Here is a 24,178-nt window from a genome sequence, read left to right as displayed (position 1 = left end):
AAATAACATAACATAATTAGACAATCTTTCATAAAGTTCAAAGTAAGTTCCATCATTAATACTTTGAATTTTTAAGTCATATATGTATTTTCTAAAATCTAGAGTGCTTTTTATGAATATTCATGAGCTATGCAAAAATTTGTACCACAGGAGTACCACAGGAGTACCACAGGAGTACCACAGAAGTCCTTATGAAAATTCTCATGCTTTACATCAGCACTTTCACTAAATAGGTAATACTGTAGGAGTATAGGACAGGATAAGTAATGGCAAATCAATTGTTATAATTCACAGCATAACTCATCTATCAATTTATTGAGGAATATTAACATGTGCTTTTTTGTTTGTATTTTTGTTATAAAGTTCAGTTGATTTTGCCTTACAATTTTCCTGTGTGGTACTCCTGTGTGGTACTGCTGTTTGATATTCTCCTGATGTGATAGTCCTCTGGTATAAAATGTTAAAAAAAAAAGAATATCCTGTAGCATTTTTCTGTGGTACTTACGAATTTAATTTGCTGTGTGGTACTTCTGTGTGGAATAGCACCATATTATGATTTTCCTGTGGGATTTTGGACAGTTCCTGTGGTACTCTCCTGTGGTATACATTGAAAATTACCACAGGATTCCTGTCGTACTGTCCTGTGGTACGTCCCAAAATTCCACAGGACAATTCGTGTGGTACTGTCCTGTGGTACGTCCCAAAATACCACAGGACAAGTCATGTGGTACTGTCCTGTGGTACTATCCTGTGGTACTTTCCTTTGGTACTGTCCTGTGGTACTGCCCTGTGGTACTGTCCTGTGGTACTATCCTGTGGTACTGTCCTGTCGTACGTCCCAAAATACCACAGGACAATTCCTGTGGTACTGTCCTGTGGTATGTCCCAAAATACCACAGGACAAGTCGTGTGGTACTGTCCTGTGGTACTATCCTGTGGTACTGTCCTGTGGTACTGCCCTGTGGTACTGCCCTGTGGTACGTCCCAAAATACCACAGGACAAGTCGTGTGGTACTGTCCTGTGGTACTATCCTGTGGTACTTTCCTGTGGTACTGTCCTGTGGTACTGCCCTGTGGTATTGTCCTGTGGTACTGCCCCGTGGTACTGTCCTGTGGTATGTCCCAAATTACCACAGGACGTATAGGAGGTGGATATTCCACGCCTCTCATCTTTTTTTTGTGTGTGTGAACGGCAGGAGGTTATACGTCTTCGTCTTATCATACACAGTTTCCCAACTACTAGTATGGATATGTCGGAAGTCGGGTGACAGTCGACGGGCCCAGTCCCGTCCACAGCTGCTGCGCCGTCGATGGCGGATTTCGAACTGTTAAAAACGCAACTAGCAGCTTTAATGGAGAACCAACCATCTGACGCTCAACATCCCGCCGGGCAGCATGCGAAGCATGTGCCCAAACTGTCGGCGGGCATCCTCGGCGTAGCCGGGATGACGGAGATGACTTGTTAAGCATCTTTGCGGAGGAGTCTGTTGTATCAGGCGTGTTGTCCCCCAGCCGTCAGGTCAGCTACGACCCAGAAGCGGACCTTGAGATTTTTTCCGCTGCACAAGTGAACAAAAACACTGGCTTTGACTCTGACGACGAATTATATGGTCATGGCCCCGAGGTGCTTGGAAAGCCCGTTTTTGACACACTTTCTACCCGGCTAACAAAAGCCGTGACCATGCCGCCAAAGACTGAGGGTGCGTTTATCAACTCCTTTTCTCGGCAGAAACAGGTTATCCAAACAGCTTTCAAGGAATTTCTACGAGTTGATAAACGCAAAGCTGTTTTGAAAGCCCTTCAGGAAAGCCTTTTACGAAACGGTGCGTTTATCAACTCTCCTTTCTCGGCAGAAACAGGTTATCCAAACAGCTTTCAAGGAATTTTCACGAGTTGATAAACGCAAAGCTGTTTTGAAAGCCCTTTAGGAAAGCCTTTTCGAAAGCCCGAAATTTGTTACGATCCAGACAGGTTTCCTAAACAGGTTATCAGAAACCTGTTCGTAAAAGCCTTTTGAAGTTGATAAACGCAAAGCTGTTTTGAAAGCCCTTTAGGTCGCCCTACTACGGTTACGCAACCATGCGTTTCCAGTTTCTGAAAAGACGCGCGCCACGTTAAGTGCACATGAGTACGTGTACACAGGTGTATACATACAGCTGTGTGTAATGCACGCATATGCTTGGAACAAGGAGGTGTTTCTCTCACCAACAAGGTTTGAGAAATAGAGTAACAACAGTCTCATTCCCTTTGATCCCATGTCTCATGCCGCCACTCAGAAATATTTGAAGTATGTGCTAAACTGGAGCTGCCTCACAGATAGGAAGACAATTGATTCATGTGGCATTGTATCATGACTCGTCACTCTCAAAGGAAGATATGTCTTTATGATGGTAATTGCTTTTCGCCGTCCCGTCTTAGAAAACAAGCGGCACATTAATAGTACAGGCAGTCAGGGCTTTGGAAAGGGCTCTCGAAAGGGCTATGGAAAGGGCTATGGAAAGGGCTATCGAAAGTTGATAAACGCAGCCGACGAAAACAAGCGGCACATTAATAGTACAGGGAGTAGACAGGGCTTTCGAAAGGGCTATGGAAAGGGCTTTCGAAAGGGCTATGGAAAGGGCTATCGAAAGGGGTATCGAAAGGGCTTTCGAAAGTCGTTTAAACTGGGGAAAGTTGATAAACGTAGCCTATGTGTCTTGAAAAACTAGATAAGCAATATCTGACGCCTGCAAACGCCCCGGCGCTGTGTGCTCCCTGTGTCGATGAACAGCTATGGGCGTCCATTCCTACCAGAGCTAGAGCGGCCGACTCTCGAGCCCAAAAACTTCAAAAAGCCGTAGTGCGAGGAATGATCCCTTACGCCCATATTCTGGCAGAACTTCATGATGCCGCCGACGACAAGAGGGCAGTTGATGTGAGCCGCGTCAAACGATTGGCGCTGGACGGGATAACGCTGGCGGGTCACGCCACGTATGAAATCTCGATGAAGCGCTGAGAAGATTTAAAGCCATCTTTCAACCCAAAGTATCGGGGCATTTGCAGCCGAACCGTGCAAGTAGGTCAGACACTTTTCGGTGGCGACCTTTCGGCGACCATGAAATCAGTGGGAAATACTTATTTGGTGGGGCAGAAGATCGCCCCGTCGGTAGGAAGATACCGCCGCCGTTTCGGCAACCTCACGAGTGGCAGACGTCCGGCGTTTCGCCCGTATGACAACCACCGCGATACGCGGTCAGGCAACCGTCACGGATGACTTTTGTGAATTATTGAGAAAATGAAAGCACATCGAAATATATTACATAATATGGTATCTGAAGTAGCTGACTCTTTTGGGTCAATTTCTCCAGTTTGAGGGCAAGTGGTAATGCAGAATATACTCCCATCATTGAAATATGCGACATATCTCAACAATGATGATTACGATGACGCAAATGAGGATGATATCCATGATGATCACAATGACGACGATGGCAAAGATCACAAAGACGATGAAGACAACGTTGATGACGATGATGATTACGAAGATGATGTCGATGTCGACCACGAAGACGACGTCGATGTCGACCACGAAGACGACGTCGATGACGATGATTACAAAGATGACGCTGTCGACCATGAAGACGACGTCCATGACGATGATTACAAAGATGTCGATGTCGATCACGAAGACGACGTCGGTGACGATGATGATTACAAAGATGTCGATGTCGATCACGAAGACGACGTCGATGACGATGATGATTACAAAAGATGTTGATGTCGACCACGAAGACGATGTCGATGTCGACCACGAAGACGGCATTGATGACTACAAAAATGTGGATGTCGACCACGAAGACGACGTCGATGACGGTGTCGGCCACGAAGACGACGTCGATGACGATTACAAAAAAAGATGTCGATGTCGACCACGAAGACGACGTCGATGACGATGTCGATGATGCTGATTTACAAAGATGTCGATGTCGACCACGAAGGCGACCTCGATGACGATGATGATTACAAAAGATGTTGATGTCGACCACGAAGACGATGTCGACGTCGACCACGAAGACGGCGTTGATGACTACAAAAATGTCGATGTCGACCACGAAGATGTCGATGACGGTGTCGGCCACAAAGACAACGTCGATGACGATGATTACAAAAAAAGATGTCGATGTCGACCACGAAGACGACGTCGATGACGATGTCGATGATGCTGATTTACAAAGATGTCGATGTCGACCACGAAGGCGACCTCGATGACGATGATTACAAAAGATGTCGACCACGAAGACGACGTCGATGACGATGTCGACCACGAAGACGACGTCGATGATGCTGATTTACAAAGATGTCGATGTCGACCACGAAGTCGACATCGATGACGATGCGGACCACGAAAACGACGTCGATGATGCTGATTTACAAAAGATGTCGATATCGACCACGTAGACGACGTCGATGATGATTTACAAAAGATCGACCACGAAGACGACGTCGATGACGATGATGATTACAAAAGATGTCGATGTCGACCACGAAGACGACGTCGATGACGATGTCGACCACGAAGACGACGTCAATGATGCTGATTTATAAAGATGTCGACCATGAAGACGACGATGTTGACCACGAAGACGACGGCGATGACGATGATGATTTACAAAAGATCGACCACGAAGACGACGTCGATGACGATGATGATTTACAAAAGATGTCGATGTCGACCACGAAGACGACGTCGATGACGCTGCACCCCACCCCCTGGGTGTGGCACACTCTAGGGGGGCATTTCATGAAGCATTTTGTCTGACAAGTTGTCGGACAAATTGGGCTCTCTTGTAACAGTTTGTCAGAAAAATATCCGACCAAAATGCTTCATGAAATGCCCCCTAGGTCTGCACCCCACCCCCTGGGTGTGGCACACTCTAGGTCTGCACCCCACCCCATGGGTGTGGCACACTCTAGGTCTGCACCCCACCCCCTGGGCGTGGCACACTCTAGGGGTGGTATTCTGTAAGGATCCTAGGACAGCTCTCGCTCCTAAATACGCGATTGGTATTCCGTAACACCGCGCGTAGGAGAAGAAATAGGATAGTGACGTCAGGGATCCTTATTTCTCTCCCAGCTTAGGATAGGGGCGTAACTTGATATGTTAATTAGATATAATTAGATGTTAATGAGATCTTAAGATAAGTGGTATTCTGTAAGCACAAGTAGGATCAAGTTTAGGAGCAAAAATAAGGATAGCCTCTAGGCAATCTTTCTCTGGCGCTTTATGCTGGGCTATTGCGTATATAGGCCTACTGACGACCTATAAAGTATGTCTCTTATTTTGTATGTTCATGAACAAGAAAATAGATACATAGATCGTATAACAGAGTTATCTGTTCCTCTCATACTGAGGATTCTAAAACTGCAGTCTATAATGTTCGAAACAACTGTATTTTTTATCTAGCTGGTACTATGTGTTTATTTGTTTGTTGTTCGCCATTTTCAATTCAATTCACACCTCATTTTATTCGGCACAAAATAAATCAAAAGTACATTATGTACACAATAACAACAAAAGCTATTACTGTTGTATTATGATTATTATTAATATTATAATAATGATAATAATAATTATTGTCGTTATCAATATTATCATTATTATTATTATTATTATTATTATTATTATTATCACTAGCAGCACCCGTGGAAATCCACGGGTCTGAGGGGTTTTATTTTTTTTCTCATAATACGATTTTGCGCATTTTTATTGAAGAAATAAAAAAAAAAAGTCTTCTCATTCTTCCGTTAATTGTGCTGTCTTCTAAATGACCACCCTTCCCAGAAATTTAATACATGTTATACATTTTTGTAGTATGTGCCCGGCGATCCGGTCCATTGGTAGGGATCATTCCTGCCACTTGCTTTTATTATAGAACTTGAGTTTCGAGGGATTATTTGCACCCGTTGAAGTCCAACACTTGTCTTGTTGCCCCTCACCCCACCCCCCCCCCCACCCCCATCACGCACACACACACACCTCCGCAGGGCAAAAAACAAAAACATTCAGGGAAAATTACCAAAAACGCAAATGAGATTCCGCGAAAGTTCTGCCCACAGATTGTTCCCGTCGAAATGGGAAGATATTAACACTATGACTTTGATTACCCCCTGCTCTTGCATCCACGCAGGCACCCGCGGGAATCCACGGCTGGTTTCAAGTTCTCGGTTTGTTTTATGTTGTGTTTTGTTTTTTCATATTTCTTTTCCCCACGTTATGAGAGAAAAATAAAATATTTTCGTCTTCATTTGCTCCCTCCTTTTTGTTTTTAATCACCAAAACTCATAGAACCATCATCTGCTTCAGACTGTATACATTATCATAATTAATATTAGGCCTACAATTATTGCTCCTATTATTGTTATTATCATTATTATTATCATTATTATTATTATTATCATTATTATTATTATTATCATTGTTGTTATTTGGGGAGGGGGAGATCATAGTCATCAGGTTTAATAGGCACCCGTGGGAGTAGGGTCTCACGACCTCGTATTTTTTTCTTTAATATTTTTCCCCATGTTATGGAAGAAAGAAGAATATATATTCGTCTTCATTTGCTCCCTCTTTTTTTGTCACCAAAACTTGGTTTTATAGACCATAGAACTACACTTTCTATTTCCACTTGTAATTTTAAAAATAGGCGGTCGGCAAAGCGAGGTTTTCCTCTACGTCCGCTCATCTTATGAATATGTATGATTACAGCAGCTTTGCAGTAAACCACTAAACGAATGGACACATGCAGCTGCTGCGCGTGTAATCTGATATGGAAGGGTACGATCGGCAAATATATTTAGCCGTCCTAAACAGTCTGCGTACATTTACTACAATGACATAGGACTTGAGAGCAAACGGCGAGCAAACTAAATGACGTACCTGAGCTGCATAGTATTCTGCAGTTGTGCAAAATACAATTAAATAACAACGTTCGTTGTTTTCATTTGGGGACGCTAATGGCGAACTGTACGTAAATGCCCTTGTACGTGTAGTCCATATCACGCGCACGCAGATATAGTGCTTCGTGTAACCATCGTCAATACATTACATACACGTACAACAGGCGGAGGCAAAGGTACATCCATTTACATGGTACATCACAGAACTAATACACACTGTGTAGAGTGTGTAGATTTCTGTGAGGTACATTGTGTGTGTGCGTGCGCGTCCGCCGGAAGATGTCAGAGATTTCGCTGCATCCATCATCTTTAGTATCCCCACTGTCTCTGCAAGCTAATAGATGAACGGTCGAGAAAGATGGAGTCCAGCGCAGGTTCGATGAATATTAAAACGCTCGGCTCTTTCGTCACGCACAAAAATGCATTATGCATCTATCTAATTAATTCTTCTTTTTCGTCCTCGACGTCGACACGGAGGCGGAGCGGGGACGGAACCCGCGCCATTCGATGCAGGATACTCCCCTGCGGCCGACGGCACCGGTCGCAGCTGCCTGGAGCCGACGGCTCGGGAGGAGATAGAGAAACCAGCAACGCCGGAATAAAACAGGAAATACATAAGGCCGCGACAACAACAACAACTTCCACTATTATAGTAGTAGATTATTATTGTCATTATTGTTGTTATCATTATTATTATGCTCAACGTCGGCCCGAACGTCATGCGGACGCAGTGCAAGTATCAAACCTACCTTCGCCGCCCACATTACGTGACCCTCGAAGTCGTTGCTATGAAGATCTAGTAACCAAAGAAAAAGAAACGTACGCAGTGCGCTTCAGGTCGCATGAAAAATAAAGCAGAGGCGGCGGAACGTTTTTTAAAAGCGTGGGGGCCTACTTCCGGGTTTCATGAGCTAACAAGAAAAAAAAAGAAAAAAAAAGGTCCTCAGCTCCTCTCTCCCTTTCCATTTCTGGGTTTCTTCAGCAAGCTGACAAGCGAATAAAAAAAAAAAAAAAAGGTCTACAGTGGAAAAACATAACCTTTACCGCGCTCACACTTCAAGATCTCTATCTATTTCTATTTAGTGCCACTTACGTACTTCCGGGTTAAAAAAATTTGTGGGGGCCCAAAGTGATGACACCTTATGTATTTCTTTGTATGGTGCACAAAAAGTGGGGGCCTGAGCCCCCACGGCCCCCACGGTTCCGCCGGCCATGTAAAGTACTAGTAACGCAACGATCCATACTGTCACATTGTTAAGACGTACGTAGTGTGTGACGCAACCCGGTGACCTAACAGTCCATGTGCATGGGTTAATTTTTTTTTCAAAATGTAGTGAACTTACGTGTTATACAGCTCGTTATTCCGAAGGTTCGTTATTCCGAAGGCTCTTCAGTCCGAAGATTCTTTATTCCGAATATTCGTTATTCCGAATTTCATTTTCGAATTAACAAATCTTGGAAATAACGAACCTCCAAAATAACGCCACAAATGTTCGGATCATAACGAACCTTTTTTTCATTTTCGGATTAACAAACCTCTAGGTATAGGGAATTTGTGTGTTTCGGTTTAACGAACCTTCGGAATAACGAACCTTCGGAATAGCGAACCTTCGGAATAACGAACAGCACCCGTCTAGGTTAGGATATCATGGAGCTATAGCAGCTCCATGTTTATATCTTTGTTTAATCTATCAGTAATCTCCTTTATTTATTCTGTTATCATTGCCCTGCATGTAAGTCTATAGTACCATAAAGATAGGGGAGAGCTAGCGGGGTTAATTAAGTGGGGAAAAAATTGTGATTTTATAAAGTTTCTCGAATAACTTTCTGATATTTAGAGTGGGGCACACATGTATCGGACCCAAAGACTTTTGATGCTATAGCCACATAACGGGTTGCTACGCTATATTCCTATAAGTGTCGTATTTGTGTTATCATTGTTTTGTTTTTTTTCCTATGGGAGAAGTGGAACATTGGTTTGGTTTAAGTGGGACAAACAGTAACAATAAGCAAGACATTATTATTACAAGCATATCGATCATAGAGTAATGTGAGCGCATGTGTGTGTGTGTGCATCTATTATCATTATTTCTTTAATATTCATTTAAGAAAATCTAATATATTTTATAATAACTTTGAATTAAGGGCGAAGTTTGGCATGCAGTGATGATATCCCAGTTTACCCCAACATATCCTCCAAAAGTTCAAAATTTGAGCTAATTTCTGCAAAAACTTTAAAAGCAAATTAATGGAAATCGTAAGGTCACATTTATTATGGTGGGCTAAGTGCGTGCTAAAGCTTTCATAATCAAAATTGTATTCTTAACTGTAAAATTAGACTGACAATGCATTTTTAACTCCTCGTACAGTAGAGCTGCGTGAAGCGCACTCTTGAGCAATGTAGATCTTGGGCGCGCATTGCGTAAAATTAGCCAGATGATTGGCTTATAGATATTGCGTCGGGTGTGTCCTGCCTTTCCTCATTAATATTCATTATTCATAGATGACTGTCCTAGGATAGGCTTAGGACAGACTTACAGAATACCGATTTTGCCTGTCCTAAGGGTATCCTATTTTCTGTCCTACGCGCGCTCCTAGGGTCGAAATAAGGATCGCGCTTACAGAATACCACCCTAGGTCTGCACCATAAATTTGCACCATGTGGTATACCATAGAACATGCATCTACCATAGAGATGTACCATATGCAGTCTACTCACCTTGTATCTACACCATATGGTGTACCACAGAACGCATATCTACCATACAGATGTACCATATGCACTTTATTCACCATAAATTTGCACCATGTGGTGTACCATAGAACATGCAGCTACCATAGAGATGTACCATATGCAGTCTACTCACCTTGTATTTACACCATATGGTGTACCATAGAACGCATATCTACCATACAGATGTACCATATGCACTTTATTCACCATAAATTTGCACCATGTGGTATACCATAGAACATGCATCTACCATAGAGATGTACCATATGCAGTCTACTCACCTTGTATCTACACCATATGGTATACCATAGAACAAGCATCTACCATACAGATGTACCATAAGCACTTTATTCACCATAAATTTGCACCATGTGGTATACCATAGAACATGCATCTACCATAGAGTTGTACCATATGCAGTCTACTCACCATGTATCTACACCATATGGTATACCATAGAACAAGCATCTACCATACAGATGTACCATATATGCAATATTCCCACCATATATTTACACTATATGGTATACCATAGAGCAATCATCTACCATAGAGTTGTACCATAGATTTACCATACACCATAGAGCCATACCATACATGTACCATACATTTTTTTTTTTTTTGTAAGGGGACCTCCACAGAGATCGTTCCGGCCTGCCACGATCTCTTGTCCTCCCCCTCCGAGATTTCGGGAGACTGCTGGCCAGCAGCGAAATGCCCGTGACGACTCTTCAAAAAACTAGTAAGTTCAAAACAGCTACAATTCCAGGCAGGAAGACTCAGGTTCTTCAGACACGCTTGGTCGGCTATAACATCCAATCAGTGGGTAATTGATGCCATCACTGGCTACAAAATAAATTTTGATTCTACTCCTAAACAATCACGAAACTCCCTTTCCTTTCCTTTCTCCCACGAGGAGAAAGCTGCCATCGAAAAAGAAGTCAATTTGCTTTGCCAGAAAGGTGCAATTAGCGAAATTGCTAAGGGAGATGTTGCCTTCTTATCCATTATATTCACAGTTTCTAAAAAATCAGGAGATCTCCGACCAATTATCAATCTGAAGAACCTGAACGCCTTTGTAAAACAAGAACATTTTAAAACGGAAACGTTCAGAGATGTTAAGGAACTGCTATCGCCATTCGATTATTTAACGACAATTGATTTGAAAGACGCTTATTTCACAATTCCAATGGCTGATAAGCATCGAAAGTTTCTATGTCTTTCATGGAATGGAAAATTCTACTGTTTTAATTGTTTACCTTTCGGCCTATGCTCGGCCCCACGAGTTTTTGCTAGAGTCATGAAACCTGTCATTTCGTCCCTTCGATGTAAGGGAATTCGTGCAGTTATTTATTTGGATGACATTCTCATTTTTGCACGTTCCCAAGAAGAGAGCGCACAAAATACTACATGTGCCGTCGAATTGTTGACAAACTTAGGGTTCCTAGTCAACTTCGAGAAATCAAGCACTACACCTAAGACGGCTTTGATTTATTTGGGTCTCCAGCTAAATTCCGTTGAAATGACAGTTAGTCTTCCTCTCGGAAAAGTGGTGAAATCAAAGAGTTGCGGTCAAATTCTGTTATCGTCTAACCGAGTTGCTATCAGGGACCTGGCAAAGTTTATTGGTTTGATTATTTACACTTTTGATGCGATCCCTACGGGGCGGCTGCATTTTCGCACATTAGAATGGTTCAAGACAAAGAAGCTTAAGACATCAAACGGAAATTTCAACACTCGTGTCCAGCTGGGGGAAAACGAGCTCCGGGAGATAGCCTGGTGGGTTTCGCAGCCTTTTGAAAGTTTTCAGACATGCTTAGTTTTGCCCGACATATCCATGGCTGCGTTTATCAACTCCTTTTCTCGGCAGAAACAGGTTATCCAAACAGCTTTCAAGGAATTTCTACGAGTTGATAAACACAAAGCTGTTTTGAAAGCCCTTTAGGAAAGCCTTTTACGAAAGGGTGCGTTTATCAACTCTCCTTTCTCGGCAGAAACAGGTTATAGTAGGCTTGCTAAGGGCGAAAAACGGGGTGATCGCTGCATTTTATAGTACAAATGCCCTATTTGGCACACATGTTCCTCTGTACAATTGAATTTTTTTTTTCATCTAAAGAGACAATCTGTATCTATACAAATAAGCCTTAATTTGCATAATTTATGCAAAAATACATATGAAAATTATTAAAAAATATATGTGCATCCAGCGGAAATACCTAATTTGGTAGAAGTATTCTATAGAGTATGTGGAAACAATTCCTGCAAAAATTGATTTCATACCTATGTAAATAAACATAAAATTTGCATAATTACGCAAGTTATCGTGCAAAAATCTTCAGCACTGGATCTTGTAGTACAAAGTTTGAACCTGAGATGGATGTTCCTTGGGTCAAAAGTAAATGATTCATCTGAAGAGACAAACTGTCTCTATGCAAACAACCTGTTATTTGCATAATATGCATATCAATACCTACACATCTATAGATAATCAGAACAAACAAAAAGCCTTAGTGAAGCCTAATGAAACTCCCTTTAAATCTCGGTTCGGTGTAAAAATGGCAGAGGTAAAAATGGCAGGGGTAAAAATGGCAGGGGTAAAAATGGCAGGGGTAAAAATGGCAGAGGTAAAAATGGCAGAGGTAAAAATGGCAGGGGTAAAAATGGCAGGGGTAAAAATGGCAGAGGTAAAAATGGCAGAGGTAAAAATGGCAGAGGTAAAAATGGCAGGGGTAAAAATGGCAGGGGTAAAAATGGCAGGGGTAAAAATGGCAGAGGTAAAAATGGCAGAGGTAAAAATGGCAGAGGTAAAAATGGCAGCGGTAAAAATGGCAGAGGTAAATAATTATGTGGTAAAAATGTCAGAGGTAGAGTTGTCAGTGGTCGAAATGTCAGTGGTCAAAATGCTAGAGATAAAACATGCCATTGATAAAAATTTAGTCGTTGAAATGCAAGAGGACGAGGTAAAAGTGACAGAGAATATTTTTTTTCTTCATGTTTCTGACACCTTTCTCGCAATACGCGCTTTTCGTGCCTTCTCCTGAAATAAAGCACAGGGAGACCGGGGAGAAATGGGACACGGGGAGAAAAATGGGACACTCATGTAACTTGAAAAATGCTCGGCCAGGCAACAATCCAATTATATCAGTAAAAGATGAGCCTCGGTATACACCTAAAATGGACATATTAAAATATTATACAGCTCTATAGGTATCTTGTCCGTAAAATATCAAACTTACTTTAGATCTGGTAGGTCCTATACTAGGTTAATAAGTATTTTAAAAAGTGTGCAAACTTCTGAAAATAAAATTGCTTGATAACAGACATGCAGGTATGAAAAATTGGCAGGGATCTTTTACTGTTTCTGTTACCACTGGGAGAAATTTAAAAGGGCAGTGTTACATTTCTCCCCGCGGCACATGTAAAGAGAGTCTTGCAGAGCTTCAGCGATCCCTGTGTAAATTGAATCGCGATCATAGTGTCATAGGCGGTGATTTCAATCTATACCTGGATGGGGTTGGATTGGATTTTCTTACTGTTGTTGCATAAGGAGGGAACAACGTCATTTTCGGTGGCTGAATCTACCAATCTTTAGCAACACACCATGTTGATAACATAATGGAATCTGACTTTGGAGCAACAGCTAAGTTTGAAAGGCATCAAACATTTACATTTTTTTCGCCTGCGGATTCATTCAACAATGATTGAAAGAAATCCCGTGGCAAACTATCAGTTTTTACTCTCACTAGAACAGTTTATTGCTAAAGTTCGTCTCCAGTTTTAATAGGCATAAGTTTGTAAAGTGACTACAAAGTGTTCATTAAACTTCGAGATATTTGTTTTTGCGCCATGTGATGCTTGAACAATGTAATAAAATATTTTGCAAGAGCTTATTTATTTTTGCGCCATGTGATACTTGAACAATGTAATAGAATATTTTGCAAGAGTTTACTTATGTCTGCCGATACATCTGCTGTAGTTTATTTTTGGCGTTTTGTATTTTTACTTCTACATTATGTCGTGATCAGGCCTTGTGAGATAAACAGGCTCCTACGAAACCTGAATGTGAGAAAATAATATTGAACAGGTGAAAAATTAGTGGTTTGCTTCGACTATGTCTCCTTCACTTCTTTACACTAAACAGTTCAAAAAATGAAAAGTAATGACAATATACTAGCCTGGACGTGAGCGGAATTCGTTTGTGTAAGAGTGTGTATGTGAGAGTATGTATATCTGCGTATATGTTTATACCAAAAGTGGGTTCGTGTGTGTGTGTGTGTGTGTGTGATAACTTCATTGGGCGAAATAACGTAGGATTATACTGTTTAAGGGTTTTGCATCATTGTTGGAATGCCCTTATAATGATAAATGATAATAATAATAATAATAATAATGATAATAATAATAATAATAACAATATTACTGAATAATGAAAATAATTTCCCATAGGCCTACTAGGCTCTTAGCTGGTTTATTATTTCTCTGCACACAGACAGATTACGCCACTGCACTTGAATCAAACTCAGAATAATGAGAGTGCTCTAATCTTTTTAAAACATAATTAAATCAATATTCTTCAAATCTGCAATTTGGATTTGTTAATTCGAGAAATACATTTTGCTCTGACTAGGATATCATTCAAGACCTCTTCATACGTTTATATCTGACGAAATCGCTCTCATTACTTCTGACATTTTACCTCTGCCATTTTACCTCTGCCATATTTACCTCTGCCATTTTTACCCCTGCCATTTTTACCTCTGCCATTTTTACCCCTGCCATTTTTACCCCTGCCATTTTTACCCCTGCCATTTTTACCCCTGCCATTTTTACCTCTGCCATTTTTACCCCTGCCATTTTTACCTCTGCCATTTTTACCTCTGCCATTTTTACCTCTGCCATTTTTACCCCTGCCATTTTTACCCCTGCCATTTTTACCTCTGCCATTTTTACCTGGCACCTAAATCTCAACCTAGATAGATATAGCCCGTTAGAAACCCTTTATGAAAGAAAATGAGAAAAGAATTTGAATAATTGAACCATCATTACCAGCTAATTTACATTATTACTAAAGAAAGTAAAGTAAAACATTATTTTCAAAGTTTTTCTTACAGTCTAAGAACTGCATTTTATGATGAAAACTATGGAAGTAGTATGCATTTCTTTTAGGCAAAAGGAAATGGTTTGTAATATCAAAACACTATTTGTCTATGCAAATACCACCTAATTAGCACATTGTGCATATTAATACCCGAATGTACCAGAAGTCAATGGTCAAGGTCGACTTAAGAAATTGTATCAGTTTACGCGATAACTCAAGACTGGATTATGCAAATTTCACCAAACCTGGTCCAAAGATGACGTATGATGGGGCTAGTGATTAAGCAGTTTTTAAGTAAAATCGGCAAGAGGTCAAAGGTAAAAAAGTTCAAGGTCAATGCTAAAATTTTATTATTTTCCTCATATCTACGCAATGTCTGAAGGTACTTTCTTCAAACTTAGTGACTGCATACAATGTACTACCAAAATAAGATTCACCAGAGTTTCAGGTCAAGAGGTCAAAGGTCAAAGTTCAGGTGAAAATGTTAAAATTTCACTTTTTTTCTCTGTATCTCGCAAATGGTTCAAGGTGTCTTCATGGAACTTGGTACTGGCAGGGATTTTCTAGGGAATTTAGGGGTCATTTGTCAAAGATCAAGGGTCAAAGATCAAGGTAAATTTGGCTCTCACAATTTCACTATTTCCCTCATGTTTTTGCAATGCTTGTGGGATTTTTCTTGAAACTTAATGATTATATACATGTATTACCTTATGGATATTCTCTGAGAAATTTCCTGCCAAAATGTCAAAGCACTGATGACAGTGCTATATTTCACTTTTTCTTTCATATCTTGAATGTGAATCAAGGTATCACGAAACTTAGTAAGTACATATTTGCGCATGTTCTACTTGACAGTGATACCTTTGTTGATTATCGAAAAAATGCTAAGCCTTCCCCCTCTCAAGTGCTTATGTTTCCTCTTGATAAGTAGGAAAGGACATGGAATTCAGTGACATGGTATAGTCATCACGATCATTACATTTAATGTATGGGTCGCATGGAAGTTAATTTTGATGCACACATGTATAACCTCTGACATTCTTACCTTTTACATTTTTACCTGTGTATTTCTTTTAATTTAACCTCAGACATCTTTACACTAAACCAGTCAACATAATTATTTTTTGGAAAAAGCTTCAAGATCATGTAGGTCATGATCATCTATACAGGCATTAGCTGATATGTGGAGGAATATAACATTCTTTGGACCGCCAGGGAGTTACATTATCCCAAGGGAAAACAAGTAAGTTGTAAGTTCTTAATGTGTGCAGATACCCTTGCATCCACAAAATTTGCACAAGTTTATAATCAGTTTGATGTAAAAAGCCTCTTATTCGCTTGATTGCCTACAAAATACAATGAAAATCAGAATTCACACTCTCACTATGGTAGTGTTTTTTGTAATGAGATTCTAACCATGACCTCAGTTGTGTACTGTCTGCAAGGGAAAAACAGTCCTTTTGTAAGCAATATTGTTACGATTTGCATCTGTTCATATGTAGGCCCTACTCTTAGATTTGCATAATCATATTTAAAGAGTGTCAATATCGATTGCTATTTTTTCCACCCTGCAAAGCATTTATGCAATGAGGGAAAATTAATAGCAAAAATTATTTCAATGATCAATATGTTTCGAAATTTCACGTCTGGTGTACTTATTTACATAATTTATGCATAAAATGCCTAAATTAATTAAATAATATGGAAACAATTTATGCAACTGAAAAGTGTTGTTGTGAGAATATTGTCTTATTCTATTAGCTTTTTGGATATTAAGTTCAAAGCGATCTAAGACATGTCACATTAAGGCTTTTTGTTTGTTCTGATGTAGGTATTGATAGGCATATTATGCAAATATACAAGTTGTTTGCATAGAAACAGTTTGTATCTTCAGATGAATCATTTACTTTTGACCCAAGGAACATCCATCCCAGGTTCAAACTTTGTACTTCAAGATCCAGTGCTTAATAGTTTGGAAATTCTCTCAAAAATGCAGATTTTTGCACAATAACTTGCGTAATTATGCAAATTTTTTCTTTATTTACATAGGTATGAAATCATTTTTTGCAGGAATTGTTTCCACTTACTTTATAGAATACTTCTTACAAATTAGGTATTTCTGCTGGATGCACATATATTTTTTATAATTTTTATATGTATTTCTGCATAAATTATGCAAATTAAGGCTTATTTGCATAGATACAGATTGTCTCTTTAGATGAAAAATTTTCAATTGCCCTAGGGAATATCTGTGCCAAGTAGGACATTTGTACTAAAAAATGCAGCGTATACCCCCTTAGCAAGTCTACTATTATCCAAACAGCTTTCAAGGAATTTTCACGAGTTGATAAACGCAAAGCTGTTTTGAAAGCCCTTTAGGAAAGCCTTTTCGAAAGCCCGAAATTTGTGACGATACAAACAGGTTTCCTAAACAGGTTATCAGAAACCTGTTTGTAAAAGCCTTTCGAAGTTGATAAACGTAAAGCTGTTTTGAAAGCCCTTTAGGTCGCCCTACTGCGGTTACGCAACCATGCGTTTCCACTTTCTGAAAAGACGCGCGCCACGTAAAGTGCACACGAGTACGTGTACACAGGTGTACAGTGTGTCTCTAAAAAAGTAAACCCAACTTCAACGGCAAATTTTCAGAAAACTATGAAATATTTACACATTATTTTTTCATGGTTAGATAGTCCAATAAGTCCTCGATTCAATGTTACCACGTAGGTTATGTAACTCTCATGCATGACTGAGCATGATTCAACTTAGTGAATGGGTGTGAAATCATCACTGTGGCTAGTTCCGTGATCAGCATACTTTCTCACATTATACCAGATGGCTCTTTTTGTTGGAGGCTGCCTGTCGGGGAACTGCACCCGAAAAGCCTCTTGAACTTCCACGAAACTTCTTGTTTCCTGGTATCGAGTTACCAGGAACACTCTCTGCTCAATTGTCAACTGTACCGTGTTTGGAAAGCATGTGGAGTGTGAATGTGTCAGGAACAACCTTTGCTGAAGTTGTTAAAGTAATCATAGGCCTAACATGTGACAAAACTTTAACTTCAAATATGCCCTTCATGCATGACAATAGCAAGAAATAACTTGTCACAGTGATGATTTCACACCCATTCACTAAGTTGAATCATGCTCAGTCATGCATGAGAATTACATAACCTACGTGGTATCATTGAAAAGAGGACTTATTGGACTATCTAACCATGAAAAAATAATGTGCAAATATTTTATAGTCTTCTGAAAATTTGCTGTTGAAGTTGGGTTTACTTTTTTTAGAGACACCCTGTATACATACAGCTGTGTGTAATGCACCCATATGCCTGGAACAAGGAGGTGTTTCTCTCACTAACAAGGTTTGAGAAATAAGCCCTTTTTACACGTGTGTTTCTTAACCCCGGACTTTCTCTGACCCAGGACTATCGTTAGTCCCGTACCAATTTTTTCAGCTTTTTACACTCGCCAATTAGTCCCATACCATCTCTTGTCCGGGGCTAATGAGAAAACTGACCTTTTTACACTCGTATTTCTTAGCCCCGGACTTTCCAAACCACATGAATATTCATGATTACGCTGTGTACTGTATACGTACACACACGCACCGGCAGCACTTGATTACCTCGTTTCTGATTGGTCAGTGGGGGTCGGACTTCGTCTCCGTCGCTTAGCCCAGGATTATTTTTTTCGTTCTGTTTACACTCACTTGCTTGGCACCGCAATTGCGGTGCTAACCCTGCTATTTTGCAGGGCCAGATAGTACCGGACGTACTATCGGTGGGGCTAGCCCACTTTGGCAAAAACGAGTGTAAACAGAAAGTGGGCTAAGGATAGTCCCGTACCAACGGTGGGGCTAAGGGGGGGGGGGCCTTAGCCCCACCGTTGGTAAGGGGGGGGGGGGCCTTAGCCCCACCGTTGGTACGGGACTAAGCAAAAAATTTACAAGTGTAAAAAGCCCTTATAGAGTAACAACAGTCTCATTCCCTTTGATCCCATGTCTCATGCCGCCACTCAGAAATATTTGAAGTATGTGCTAAACTGGAGCTGCCTCACAGATAGGAAGACAATTGATTCATGTGGCATTGTATCACGACTCGTCACTCTCAAAGGAAGATTATGTCTTTATGATGGTAATTGCTTTTCGCCGTCCCTTCTTAGAAAACAAGCGGCACATTAATAGTACAGGCAGTCAGGGCTTTGGAAAGGGCTCTCGAAAGGCTATGGAAAGGGCTTTCGAAAGGGCTATCGAAAGCCGTTTAAACAGGGGAAGTTGATAAACGCAGCCGACGAAACCAAGGCTGCGTTTATCAACTCCTTTTCTCGGCAGAAACAGGTTATCCAAACAGCTTTCAAGGAATTTGTACGAGTTGATAAACGCAAAGCTGTTTTGAAAGCCCTTTAGGAAAGCCTTTTACGAAAGGGTGCGTTTATCAACTCTCCTTTCTCGGCAGAAACAGGTTATCCAAACAGCTTCCAAGGAATTTTCACGAGTTGATAAACGCAAAGCTGTTTTGAAAGCCCTTTAGGAAAGCCTTTTCGAAAGCCCGAAATTTGTGACGATCCAAACAGGTTTCCTAAACAGGTTATCAGAAACCTGTTTGTAAAAGCCTTTCGAAGTTGGGTGCGTTTATCAACTCCTTTTCTCGGCAGAAACAGGTTATCCAAACAGCTTTCAAGGAATTTTTACGAGTTGATAAACGCAAAGCTGTTTTGATAGCCCTTTAGGAAAGCCTTTTACGAAAGGGTGCGTTTATCAACTCTCCTTTCTCGGCAGAAACAGGTTATCCAAACAGCTTTCAAGGAATTTTCACGAGTTGATAAACGCAAAGCTGTTTTGAAAGCCCGAAATTTGTGACGATCCAAACAGATTTCCTAAACAGGTTATCAGAAACCTGTTTGTAAAAGCCTTTCGAAGTTGATAAACGCAAAGCTGTTTTGAAAGCCCTTTAGGTCGCCCTATACTGCGGTTGCGTAACCATGCGTTTCCAGTTTCTGAAAAGACGCGCGCCACGTAAAGTGCACACGAGTACGTGTACACAGGTGTATACATACAGCTGTGTGTAATGCATGCATATGCTTGAACAAGGAGATGTTTCTCTCACCAACAAGGTTTGAGAAATAAAGTAACAACAGTCTCATTCCCTTCGATCCCATGTCTCATGCCGCTACTCAGAAATATTTGAAGTATGTGCTAAACTGGAGCTGCCTCACAGATAGGAAGACAATTGATTCATGTGGCATTCGACTCCTCACTCTCAAAGGAAGATATGTCTTTATGATGGTAATTGCTTTTCGCCGTCCCTTCTTAGAAAGCAAGCGGCACATTAATAGTACAGGCAGTCAGGGCTTTGGAAAGGGCTTTGGAAAGGGCTATGGAAAGGGCTATGGAAAGGGCTATGGAAAGTTGATAAACGCAGCCGACGAAAACAAGCGGCACATTAATAGTACAGGGAGTGGACAGGGCTTTCGAAAGGGCTATGGAAAGGGCTATCGAAAGGGCTATCGAAAGGGCTTTCGAAGGTCGTTTAAACTGGGGAAAGTTGATAAACGCAGCCCAAGTGGCACATTGATAGTACAGGGAGTGGACAGGGCTTCCGAAAGGGCTATGGAAAGGGCTATGGAAAGGGCTATGGAAAGGGCTTTCGAAAGTCGTTTAAACAGGGGAAAGTTGATAAACGCAGCCTTAGACAGTGAGCACTGATGCAAGTAATTCAGGCTGGGGAGCCTTTTGTGAGAATGACGGCTCCTTTGTTCAAGCTAGGTGGTCGCAAGACGAATCACTTTTGCATATTAATGTGCTTGAATTCCTCGCAGTATATTGAGGAATCCAAGCGCTCTGTGATGTAACTACCAATACACACATTCACGTGAAATCGGATAGTAACAAAACAGTGGTTTACGTGAACAAGATGGGAGGAAATACCCCAAATCTAGAGTACATCGCAAGGGAAATTTGGTCGTGGTGCCTTAGTAGGAATGTTTGGCTGTCGGCCTCTTACATACCAGGCATTCATAACATTGAGGCCGACACTCTGTCTCGAAAGGACATGAACAAAGAACTTAGCCTTCGACCACATATTTTTACGACAGTTCTGTCTATTTAAAGTCATTTACACCTGATGTTGATTTGTTCGCTAGTAGACACAATGCCAAATTGCAGATGTTCGTGTCATGGAAACGCGATCCACTTTCATGCGCTGTTAACGCATTTTCTTTATCATGGAGTTCGCTAACCCCATATATATTTCCACCTATTTGCATTCTTTCTAGAGTCCTGCACAAGTTACACCAGGACAGCTGCCAGATGGTGCTGCTCATCGCTCCATTGTGGAGAGCCCAGCCCTGGTACCCCATCCTCCTCGAGTCATTAATAGCCCCGCCCATTCTCCTCCCACGGGGGTGTCTAGAGCCCCTCCCCACGACGTTGCCAGACGTCAGGCTAGTCGCCTGGACCATCTCGGCGAACAATGGGAAGCAGACGGCTTTTCGGAGGACGCTAGACGTCTTCTCTCCCGCTCATGGAGGGAAATACCAACAAACAGTATGAGTCTGCTTGGTCCCAATGGCTACATTTTTGTAATAGACGATCGTTTGATCCGTTTAACCCAACTATAGTTCATGTTGTTAATTTTTTGTCTTCCCAAAGTTTGGGGAAGAGCTATTCTACAGTGAACTGTTATCGCTCAGCGCTATCATCTGCGCTACCACCTATTAATGGTTATTCTGTTGGAAAGCATCCGCTTATCATACGATTGATGAAGGGAATATTTAATGAGAAACCTCCGAAACCGAGGTACACGAGCACTTGGGATGTTTCCAAGGTTTTGGACTATTTAAGTTCCTTAGATGTTAATGAAAATCTCGATTTACTCCAGTTGAGTGAAAAGCTTATTTCTCTTACTGCACTTGTTTCAGCTCAAAGAGTTCAGACGTTAGGTCTTCTTGATACATCGTACATGACTGTAAATGATGAATGTGCAAGCTAGTTTTCAAATTATGGGTTTGTTAGAGACAACGTCACCCAAGGCGAATATCGCTTCCCAGTCGGTTGAATTACCAGCTTACACTCCAAATGAAAAAATTTGCGTTTTGTGTACTCTAAAGGAATATCTCAGACGAACGGAAGTGGCTCGTCAGGCTAATAAGGAGACAAAGCTTTTTCTTTCGACGAGGAAGACACGCAACAAGGCGTCGAATGCCACAATAGCAAGATGGTTAAAGAATGTCCTAGTCAAAGCAAAGATAGATGCATCAATTTTCTCGGCCCACAGCTATCGTAGTGCGGCCAGTTCAGCTGCCTTTTGCCACGGTGTTTCGATCCATGAAATAATGGCGAGAGCAAACTGGTCAAACTCCAGAACCTTTAGGGAGTTCTACTTTAAACCTTCTACAGAACAAAATTTTGCGCCCACTATCCTAAATCTTGGGACCTAGACGATCGTGAATGATGTTTGTGTATAAACTTAAATGTGGCGATATGTGTTTTGTTTAACATTGTACACAACAGTGCCTTCATGTATAACCTCCGACATATTATATACAGCGACTTAATGTTATCACCAAGAGTATTGTAACAGCCTTGTATTGCCGCTTTGCTATTCCAACTTATCAACTGATGTTATCATTTTTGGTCGTGGTTCTCACTGAACGAAGTGCGAGTATTAAAACTGCTAAGAAATACACATGAGGGCTACTTTTGCCAGCTGTGTTTTCTTTCATAGTTGCCATCTGTACCAACGGCGTAAATCAGTACTGAGGAGTGGGGGGGGGGGGATGATGGGCGATAGTCACCATCACCACGATTACCAGCCCATAACCGGACCGGCGCAGCCCTGGGGGGGGGGGGGGGGGGGGGGGAGTTTGCCCCCCCACACTTACAGGGGTCAAATGTCCCACTCTTTTCCATGCAAATTAAGTGGGAGGGAAGTGGCAGCAAAAATATGACGAATTTTTGTTCTTGTTTTTGCTTGTTTGTTTTTTCTTGTCAGCCGACTTTCGGCGGAGAATCAGACCTTAAGTACAAGAACACACTCTCTGACCCTTGTATCCTCACGTCAGGAGTCCCGCAGGGTACGAAGCTAGGACCAGTTGTCTTTGCTGCCTTAATCAATGACGTCTTCAACAACGACGAGGTGAGCCACGCGCCTACTGATACCCGACACTACAAATACGTGGACGACCTAACGGTGGTCGAATGTCGGAATATCAACAGCCAATCTTCACTGCCAGATAAACTAATGGAACTACAACAATGGGCAACTGATATAGTAACATGCGTCTTAACTTGAAGAAGTGTGCAAACATGGATATATGTTTTGCAAGGACGCTTCCACCACCAACCATCATAACGCTTGACGACCAAGTGCTGGAGAACAACAAAGTTGTTAATCTACTAGGAGTGTTCATCCAATCAAATTTGAAATGGGACACCCAGGTCAGCAGCATGGTCTGCAAGGGCAACAGTCGACTCTTCATTCTGCGCCGACTTAAGTTCCATGGCCTCGCCCCAGCTGACCTCCTAACAGTCTATCTGTCCACCGTTAGACCAATTCTAGAATACGCTGTTCCTGTTTGGGCCGCGGCTCTCACCAAGAAACAGGTCGACTTGATTGAGCGCATACAAAAGCGAGCCTGCAGAATCATCATTGGTCGAAGCTATTCCAGCTATTCAGACGCTAGGGACACTCTGCACCTCCCCACCCTCAGTGACAGGCGGCGAGACCTCTGTGTGTCCTTCGCGAGGACCCTCCTGGATCCATCCTCCAAGTTGCACCACCTGCTTCCGCCACCCCGTAATCACTCACACAATACAAGAAGTAAACAGAAATTCCTAAATTATGCGAATAATATTATGAAGTATAATTAGAATTCTATTAATAACAATGAAGTACAAGATGAAGAGGGTTAGCATATTCCTGCGTGCTTTGGCAGAGAGATCACACCAAGGAAATTCAAAGTCTTTTGTTATGATAATGAGTTTGGCACCCCAGTCCCTATAAATAGCAGGTATTCCCACTATTCGACATCTTTTTAAAGTATACGAGGCAGTATCCAAACATTCACACGATCACTCAACGTCAGTCTCCACTAACATTGAACAGAATACGTATCAACAATTATTCATCCGGATCAGTCATATATATCTTACAGGCATGAAGCCATACAGTAAAGTAATGAGCCTGGTCACGGAAGTTGCGACTGCAGGTAGTATGGCAAATGAGTTGACAGTTTCTGTGACGAGAAGAGAGAGGGAGGGTTATCCAACAATATGTTATGAACCCGCAACGCGTTCATGGGTGGGACCCTCTTCATCTTGTACTTCATTGTTATTAATAGAATTCTAATTATACTTCATAATATTATTCGCATAATTTAGGAATTCTATTACATAACACTTCGTACAAG

At 41.4% G+C, this 24,178-nt stretch overlaps 1 pseudogene; it reads left to right on the top strand.

Annotated features, from left to right (window-relative positions):
* The first annotated feature begins 20,473 nt into the window (after positions 1–20,473).
* LOC139732300 (uncharacterized) lies at positions 20,474–22,207 on the top strand (annotated as a pseudogene).
* The last annotated feature ends 1,971 nt before the right edge of the window (positions 22,208–24,178 follow it).

Source organism: Diadema antillarum, unplaced genomic scaffold (assembly GCF_040938485.1).
Source record: "Diadema antillarum isolate AM-2024a unplaced genomic scaffold, OU_Dant_1.0 seq00000411_RagTag, whole genome shotgun sequence".
Lineage (NCBI taxonomy): Eukaryota > Metazoa > Echinodermata > Echinoidea > Diadematoida > Diadematidae > Diadema > Diadema antillarum.
The sequence above is the reverse complement of the archived record's forward strand: the minus strand, read 5'-3'. Positions and strand labels throughout refer to the sequence as shown.